This window comes from Orycteropus afer, unplaced genomic scaffold (assembly GCF_000298275.1).
Source record: "Orycteropus afer afer isolate SDZICR_OR568_19922 unplaced genomic scaffold, OryAfe1.0 scaffold00240, whole genome shotgun sequence".
Classification (NCBI taxonomy): domain Eukaryota; kingdom Metazoa; phylum Chordata; class Mammalia; order Tubulidentata; family Orycteropodidae; genus Orycteropus; species Orycteropus afer.
The window spans coordinates 5,029,176-5,039,335 of record NW_006921827.1 but is presented as its reverse complement, the minus strand read 5'-3'; positions in this window follow the sequence as shown (position 1 = coordinate 5,039,335).

The window sequence follows — 10,160 nt, the reverse complement described above, 5'->3', positions numbered from 1 at the left end:
CTTCCAAGGAGTGGCTGGTGGGCTTGAACCACCAGCCTTCTGGTTAGCAGTCAAGTGCTACCACTATACTATCAGAGCTCCTATAAGATTACAAAATGGGAAATAGAGAACCACAGGAGTCAGTCTGTAAATGATAACAACTACAAAGCAAATAGAGGGAATAAATGGTATATTTACAAAACTTCCAAATGGAAAGGAAATTAGGATAGTGTCAATATAGAACAGGCGGTTCCAAACTTAGAGAAATAAGAATTTACTCTAAGGTACCACAAAGAAAATTAATAAGCTTTTTTAACTAAAATAAGAAACAAAATTCAAAAACATTAAAAAGACCAGGATACTGGTCAGATAGAGATGGGTGAAACCCCTGAGACTATGGCCCCTAGTTACCTCTCGGGCCTGGAATTGAACTCACTTCCATGACATAACTCTCAGTCACACAATAGACAGGCCTATAAGCTGAACATCTACACCAGGAAAATGCAGTCCTTACAAAAATTAACCATGGGAGATCAGAAGAACAGCATTTGCCCAGGTAGAAAGCTTTACAGACAGGAATGCATAGGTGAGAAGGATGAAGAGAAAGGGTAACAACAGGAAGGAATTAGGAAGTGAACTATTACATTGTGGGAATTGTAATTTGTGTCACAAAACAGAATGTATATGAACTGCTGAATGTAAAATGAATCTGCTTTGTAAAATTTCACTGAAATCACAATAAAAATTTAGATAAATAAGTGTGAAATTTTTATCCTGCAGTGAATGACTTATCTAAGTGGCATAGTGGCTAAGGCATTTGACTACTAACCAGAAGACTGTTGGTTCAAACCCACTAGCCACTTCTTAGAAGGAAGATTGGGCAATCTACTTCCATAGAGATACCACCTCAGAAACCCAAGGAAGGGTCGCTATGAGTCAGGATCAACTCAACGGCAGAAAGTTTGGTTTTTTTGGTTTGCCATGTTTATATATAAAGGCTGTCTGCTTTGGAAACTGTATGTAATAACACTTAAATTTTGGATATAAATAGATATATACTTTTAATATAAAATAATTTTTATCAACCATACTAAGTTAAATATTGGACAAATATTTAAAAAACATAAATATGAAGGGACTACATCCAATCAGCCTGCCTGGCATGTCCATGAGTGCCAATCTAGCGTAAACCTTTGCCAAAAAGTGTCATATGAATAAATATGGATTTGGGCATTCTCAGAACAAAGTCATCCAACACATTAGTGTTTAAAACTAGTCTTTAATGATTATGTGTCTTGATTGCATGTTGTTGGTAACTTACTATGATAGAGGCAACCAACTCTGCCAAATTCATGCTCCCCTTTCCAGAGGATAGAGTTGTTTCCAGGAAGCAGCAACCCAGCCAGAAACGATATTCTGAGTCTAAATGGGACCATAGAACTTGTTCTTGACAATGGGATATGGGTGAAAGCAATGTGGGCCAATAGAGTTAAGAAGTTGACATCACTTCTCTACCAGCTCTTTCTCTTTCTGCTGTCTTCATGCATTTAAGCACAGAGATATTGAAAGTGACATGTTGAGTATGGTGGAGTCATAGATTAAAGAAAACTGAATTCCTGAATACTACCTACAAGAAAGATACCCATAAACCAAGAATATCCATTTTGGACTTTATTGAATGAGATATAAATTTCTATCATGTTTGAATAAGTAGTATTTTGCATTTGTTTTTATGGCAGCTAGCCTCACCCTAAAACAAATGCTGGATTTGTATTATTTGATACAAACCCTTTTGCTGAATTGTTTTTAAAAAAGCTTACTAAGACTGGTCTGAACAGTATATAATTTATAGTCATTCTTAAAGAAAAGGCATATTAATAATAATGAGAAGGCATATTTTGTCATAGCTGAACTCTACCTGTATAATTATATTTAAAAAGGAATAAAAAAGAATTTCTCACTCAGATATTTCTATATTTTCTATGAAAACAAATTTTGAGCCTAGTAAGTAGAGCTAACTTATGCTTCCAAATGAAAACTGAGTTTAATTGAAACTCAGCTCACCACCATAGTTTTTTATTAAATTATGATATGAGACTCTTCATATTTGTTCTCTTGACTTTTTTCATCAGACTGTCCTTAGAAATGATTTATTTTTGAAATATGAGTGATTCATGTACTATTGTCTCTCATCATGTGAAAAAGCATTTTTACATGAAAATCTAGATATTAAAACTCAATGTACTATCAGTGTGATTCCTTTTCTGGGAGAAGGTTGTATCCAAGAACCAGGAAGAAAAAAAGTAGATTTTATGATGACAATACTATGTCAGTATCAAAGAAAGTCAATAGCAAGGCAGCCAAAATCTCTGATGGCCCTCAGAGCTCTAAAAGATTACTAGAGAGTTCCCCCAGGTATCTAATACAAGATGAACAACTAGAAGAAATAAATACTCCTAGGCCAGGCTAGGTTCTCATTCATGGTATTTGGACTAACTAGATACTTGACTGTAGACAAATATTCATCCTCTCTGGGTTTCATTTCTTCATTTGTAAGCAAAAAATAAGACAAAATATTTCAAGCTTAAAACAAAGCTGTGAAAGTTTACCACTTCCCTGGCAATGATATTTGCAAAGTGTGTTCACCTAGTAGATCTAAAAATCCAAAAATTGCAAAAGCATGAATCCAACATCCTTCCTGGGTAGTTATTTTTGCCACAGTCCTTCAGTTGTACCTGATAAATGATGACGTGAATGCTAGGACTAGGGACTATGTTTCAACCAACAGAATTTTTCCAGAAATACAGTCAACATAATGTGAAAAGCAACCCTCTGCAGAACATTTTTCTTCAAAAAAGTTTCTGTTCACATTTATTAGGAATTGACTGATATGGAAATTTCACACAGGATCACCTTGGAACTCAAAGTTTCAGGTACTTCTGGATGATTTATTAATATTTCAAAGCATTAATGTTAGAAAAACCCTAAAGATAATTGAATGGCAGAAGGTACATTACATATGAGATATACTCATGAAGATTTCTAGTGACTAAATCTCACTTCCAAACATAATCAATGGATAAAGCAGAGAAGTTATTTCCTCCTGTGAAATTTGGCTCATATCTTTTTATGAGACTGAAGTTGGGCATTTCCATAGGAATAAATAAGATCAATAATGGTGTTAAGGTTTTGGAAAACATAAAATAAATACGTATGTGTGTGTATTATAAATATACACACAACAGCTTTGAAATAAATATTTACACTATCTCTGCAAAGCCTTCAAACAACAGAGTTCATAATGGAAACAGTAATAAACCTTTAATGATAGAAACATTAGCAGACCCTGTAACAATATTGTAACTCATTTCTAAACAACAATATTGATAAGACGAGCCTTTCAAAACCACCCAGGACACCTCTTTAACAGCTAATTAAAACTATGGAGTGGATGAAGCTCTTTTATCATTTACAATACTGTAGCTCTGATCATCCCACAGCAAATGATTTTACTTCAGTAATAACCCTGACCCGACATTCAGTTAGCAATTACCACATCAGACTTTATCTACTGGTAACAACTGGTTTGGAAGATATTGTCCTGCATGCATTAATTTCACTGCACTAATAAAGTTCCCTGTTATAAAATGCAAAAACATATTAACCTGTCTAATGCAATATAATAGGCATATATATCTTTCATGGAAAATGATGATACACCAGCATATCATTTCTATTTCAAAACTTAAGTGGATGAAGTATATTAGAAGAACAGAAAGTAACAAGCTATAATCTGCATTGAACACAATAACGTAACGAAGTGCCAACAGATTTTCCTGTGAGTAATTGCACTTACTGTAATTTATACACATTCTATTACCTTGGTGTTTGCATAACAATGTGAGACTGCTCATTTCCAAACACTGAACATTATAGTAGAAGCATATGCATCTAGTCTTTTGCACAGAATTCAGGGAGGCCACTGCTGACTCCAGTTAACTCCCATGGAACACCTAGCATGCATGGACTGATGGAAAATATTTAATAAAGATGTAGATATGACTAATGATGACAAGCGAGTATCCCCAGAGCACAATTCTTAGCACAGAGTAAGCAGTCCATAAATATTTGTTGAATGAAGGAGGAGAGGAATTCTGTTGTCTTGCTCAAGAGTAATAAGCATCTGTTTATGGTTCCAGGATCTGTTCTGGTACAATATTCCCTTCTATCCTCTCCTGAAATTGCTTGAGTATTATCTTCATTTCTAAGTGAGGAATCCAAAGCAGGATCATCTCACTTTCCCTTTGATTGGTATCCCTCACCTCACTTCACAAACTTCCCTAACTTCCGTGTAACACACTGCCTGAACTGTATTCAATATTTGCCTTGCTGTACTTCTTCTCTTCTGACCCTTAAGTTCCCTACTGTCTGTTTCTCTTTCAGAAATTTAAGTGTGAAGAATTTCCAGTTGTTCAAATCTCAGTGGAAGAATGAATCACACGATTAAAGCTAATATATGTGACATTTTTCTCTCCCCTCTCCAAGGACTCATCTACAATCATCACTTCTTTATTAAATCAAGAACTTGAAAGGGCTTCACTGCTACTTCTGCCAGCCTTGGGAAGCCAAATCACCCTACTGGAATGAAGAAACTATGTTTGTAGCTCAATTAACCCAAAGTAAAATAGGTGCTGTCTCAGTTATCTAATACTGCTATAACAGAACTATCACAAATAGGTGTCTTTAAGAAACAGAAATTTATTTTCTCATAGTTTCAGCTCAAAAACTCATTGCCATTGAGTTTTGATTCCAACTCATAGCGACCTCATTGGGTTGCCAAGTCTGTAAATCCTTATGAAAGCAGACCACCTCATCTTTCTTTCTCAGAGCAGCTGATGGGTTTTAGCCACCAACCTTTTGGAAAGCAGCCAAATGCCTTAGAAATCAGGCTGCAAGTTCTAGAGGATATCTTCTTCTCTCTGGTTGGTTGGTTGGTTGGTTCTGGAGAAAGGTCATCGTCTCTTTGAGCTTCTGACCTGGGAAATCTTCATATGGCTTGGCATCTTTCTTCCCCCATGTCTATTCTGCTCACTTGTTTAACCTTTTTTATATCTCAAAAGTGATTGACTTAAGATAAAACCTACACTAATCCTGCAGGAAGGTTGGGCAATCTACTTCCATAGTGATACTGCCTCGGAAACCCAAGGAAGGGTCGTTATGAGTTGGGTCCGACTGGACAGCACATAACAACAACAACAACAACAACAATCCTGCCTCATTAACATAACAAAGACAGCCCATTCCCAAATAGGAATGTAACCACACTCATAGAGGTTATGATTTACAACACATATTTTTTGGGACACAATTCAATTCATAACAAGCACATTGCCATCTTCCATTGTTAAAGAGTGATCACATAGTTCACTGTCAGGGACAGTGGAATGCATTTATACATGAGGGCCTGAAACCCATCCTGAGCCAGCTGATACTCCCATTGGTCAAAACAGAACATTGTATGAGTAATGTTCCTGGTCAGCTGCTAGAGGTCTCTCCACACTGTCCAGGCAGGAGTGCTCAGCAGTCTCTTAGGAAATGTAGCATTCACACGTGTGATACAGCACTGGTTGGAGGCCTAGCAAATAGTTATAGGAATGTGGAGGATTTATAGGCTGGAAATACGCACACAGGCAGCAGTACCAAATTCATTCAAGAAACATGTGCTGAGACCACTGTGTGAGGTCTAGGTGGGACCTCTAGAGCTTGGCAGAAAGTCTAGTGGGGAACCAGTTTGGATGTGTACAGATCAAAGTTGTAAATCTGGTAACAAACACTCCATGGCCTTATGAAGACTGAAAATACACACACCTTTAAAACTGTGATGTCAGGGAAGAGAAAGACATTTGGAAAGCTGAGTCTCATACAAATTATTTCTAGGCTCCCAAGGTGTAGGTACATATAACAACTTAGATCTGGGTTTCCCCTTCAGTCCCAAGAGGCAGAATATCCTACTCACATTCAGGAGAGAGTTATGCTTCTGAAGGTGAACACACTAACTTGATGTTAGTTTCTTATTCAGTCCAAAATGCTAACCAAGGACTTCACTTTAAAATTTATAATAAACACTTGTTAAAATTTATTCAGTCAAAATTTTACCCTGTTCCATTTAATTTTATAATCCTCATCAACTCAGAAATCTCCCCAGAAATAAACAAGGAGCTTAAAAGAGGAAGAAGTGGAGATGGAGGAGACCACAACTCATCTCATCAATTGTATTTTGCAGTTCAGGACAAAAAAAAATGTTATATACTTTGTCCCATACATACTTAGCTTGTGCTCTGGGCTTACACAGCACTTTCATTCTGGAATCCAATTCCAGAGTTTGTTGCTTCCAAATTTTATGGTCCTTCCCAAGAAAGCTTTCTTCACCTATAAATGTGCATTTTGGTTCCTCGTCTTGGAGCTGTGGTTCTTGTGAAAGCCAAGCATTTTTATGTAATAAACATGCTGCTTAAATGGGAACTTCTCAGTTGATGGAGCTGTCTTTTGTTTTGTTTTCAGTATGTGTGTGGTGTGTGTTTGTGTGTGTGTGTGTGTGTGTTTAATCACAAGCAGATTCTAATAGATGTACCTATCTATTCTACCTAGTTTGAAGAAAGAGAGTAAAGAAGGAGATAAAAATATTTCAACTGTGCTTCCATTCCAGATTGAGCCCTTGATTCCTGTTCTTGTGATTTTTTAATAGACTATTGGTCTAAAATTATAGCTCGTTAACAGTCAACTTGCCTAAACTTAACCCTACAGTGATGCCAGACAAAACAAGAATAACATTGAAAAACCTTCAGGCTGATTATTCCATAAGTAAAATGGCCCCTCATTTTATTTCCCAGTACTTTTTTTATAAGCCCATTTCTCCAATACCTCCAATACCTCACCCATGATTATCACAGAGGAATTCTGACAACCCAAAGAAGCAAATGTTGTCACTCTGACTTTACTGCTCAGACAATGTTTGTCAGTTGTTCTCAGCTAGGAAGGTCTCAGCTAGGAAGAATGGCCTAATTCCATTGATTCTTCCTGACTTTCTACCTGTTTTTCTAATTATGTTTTGTCTTTACATTTGGTCATGCTGTAACTTGTAAGCACAAGTATTTCTATCCACATTCCAGAACCTGCCTATTTCCAAATAAGCATCTTTACCTTTCAATGTTCCAATGACTACTGTACAGATTAATCAAAAAAATGATGCCTTTTCAAGAAGGCATGTATTCCTTGAAGTAAACACAATAAACAAATTCCTTACCAAGTAAGAAATATTTTCACTACCTTTGTCTGCTTTCTGAGTCATCTCAGGCAAGTTCTCAAAACCATGTGCCTCCTAAGGATCATCTAGCACAAGTGTGTGTTTGTGGGAAGATGGGGCAATCTACTTCCGTGGTGATACTGTCTCAGAAGCCCAAGGAGTGGTAGCTGTGAGTTGGGTCCCACTCGATGTCACATAACAACAACAACACCATGTTTATAAGGAGCTCTGATGGTGTAGCACCTAAGGCATTTGACTACTAACCAGAAGATTGGTGGTTCACACCTACCAGCCACTCTATGGAAAGAAGAGTGGGCAGTCCACTTGGGTAAAGATTTACCACCTCGGAAAAAAAAAAAAGAAACTCACTGCCCTTAAGTCCGATTCATAGCCACACCCCTCCTTGGGTTTCCGAGGTGTTATCACTATGGAAGTAGATTGCCCAATATTCCTTCCAAGGAGTGGATGGTGGAATTTTTAGCAGTCAAATTCCTTAGGGGTCACTATGAGTCAGAGTGGCTTCAATGGCAGTGAGTTTGGTTGGTTGGTTGGTTGATGTGTACAAAGTGACCATAACATTTCCTTCTTGCCTCTTCTATCTAAAAGGAAGAGTTTTCTATGAACTAATTTTTTGTTTAGTAATACTAGTTGTTGTACTAATGAAAATATTTCTTGTGTTCTTACAATATATCAGGCACTGTGCTAAGCATTTTTCAATATATGCAATCTCATTTAATCCTCACAACACTTCTATCATGTAGGTACTTTTATTATTACAGTTTTACAGAGGAGTAAACTGAGCCATATACCTATGTCACATAAGTAGATAGGGAGTCAAACTCACATCTTTCTGGCTTCAGTATCTAAAGTCTTAACTACTAAGTTCTAGGACATAGAAATAGGACTTGGCCTTAGCTTTAAATCCACAGGAGGGAAAAAAATACCTAACATATGATAGACATATTCATATTGTCTAAGTATTCTAAATTTCAAAATTTTTTATTTTGCCAGTATGACATATACATAATTTGATAACTAAAACTTAACTTAGCATATCATTATCAGCAAATTAGGAGCTCTGGTAGCATAGTGTCTAAGGCACTTGGCTGCTAACCAGAAGGCTGACAGTTCCAACCTGCCAGCCACTCCTCAAAAGGAAGGTTGGGCAATCTACTTCCATAGTGATACTGCCTTGGAAACCCAAGGAGGGGTTGCTATGAGTCAGGGCCGACTTGATGGCACATAACAACAACAACAACATCAGCAAATTACAAAATATTCAAAAGTAACACAACCTCAGCACCATTCCATTATTAAGAGAGAAGCTCTTTATGTATTCTTATTCCATCAATTAAGGACAAGTGTATTTTCTAAAGTGAAGGTTAGTTTGACTTTGATAAGTCTATTGCTCACTGTCTGATCATAAAGGGCCAGAGATGGGAATGAATAACAGAATACTTTGTCCTTCACTTCAGGCACAATGGCTGGACCTCCTTGGTTGTAAATTTCCCAATATTTGATGGCTCCAGTATCAGCAGCAAAAAGATGCATAATAAACACAACAGTACATAATGTGCCACTGCTTGATTTGGTGCCAAGTCAGAGAAGGAAACGGTCTACTTTCAATGTGTGTTCTAAAATAATATACAGACAGTAAGAAATACTTAAAAAACAGATAATGCTAAGGAAATGGTAATGTGCTGTCTGGAAAATGGCCTTCAGCTGCAAGACAGATACCACAGGGAAACAAGGCTGTGGCATTGGCAGAAAACAAATACTGAAGCCAAGCAGAAAAAATTGTCAAGGCCAGAGAACATTACCAGAAGTCACAAGGTTCAGATTCATAAGCACTATTGTTAAAGCTCACAGAAGAAATACACCCCAAAACCTGCAAATATAGGCAATAAACTGCCCTGTAAGCAAACTACAGGCTCATCAATGGGCAGCTAGGCTTCTTTCAGGATCTCAGGGGAAAAGGCATTTTACCAATTATTGCTGACTGGTTCAGCTAGTAGAATTGCTCAGACCTCCCACCATTCACCTCCAACCTATCTTTCAATACATCATGGTAGGTTTTGCAAAACTTATTTTCCTCCATTTATAAAAGGTCAACTAGGCCATGTGTTGACTTGACAGTAGTAAGTGCTTTCACTATAATCCCTGATGATATTAGCCTGGGTGGGTTTCACAGAATGTGAGCAGTTTATCTTTCTTAGGAAATTCCTTGATTTGTCAAGTTGGTACCAGCTGTTATCACTTTAACAGAGATGACTGTATAATTTCAAAATATCTTATTCTCTCTGAAAGTATCCTGATACTCAAAGCTGTTTGGAGCTCTGAAATGTGTTTCTTGCTTCTGTCTCTTATCTGGATGGGTTAATTAATTTCACTCATCTTACTAGTAAGCTATGTTACTAGTAAGTACACTGGCATTAAGCTCTGTCACAGCACTTGCTTTCCATTATGTTTCTATAGACACAAATAGGTATGACCAAGGAGAGGATCTTTTTTTTTTTTTCTTTTTCATTCTCTCATGAAGAGGAGTGATTGTTTGGTAACTAATTGGTGAAGCAGAAGGTGGTAGCTACTCAAAGTCCACTCCTATAGTTTGAATTCAGCCATATGATGACAAAGGCAAAGGCAGTTGGAAGGAGAACAGTAAAAAGGAAAACGCAGGAGGATAACAAGTATATAAAAAGTGATCAATAAATAATTTTATAAAAGAATGTATAAAGAACCTCTTTCCCCATCCTCCCCAAAATGTATACACTTGTTTATGTCAAAACATTAAGAAACATTTTTTTTTTTTTTTTATTAGGATTTGGGTGAAGATTTACAGAGTAAATTCACTTTTCATACAGCAGTTCACATATACTTT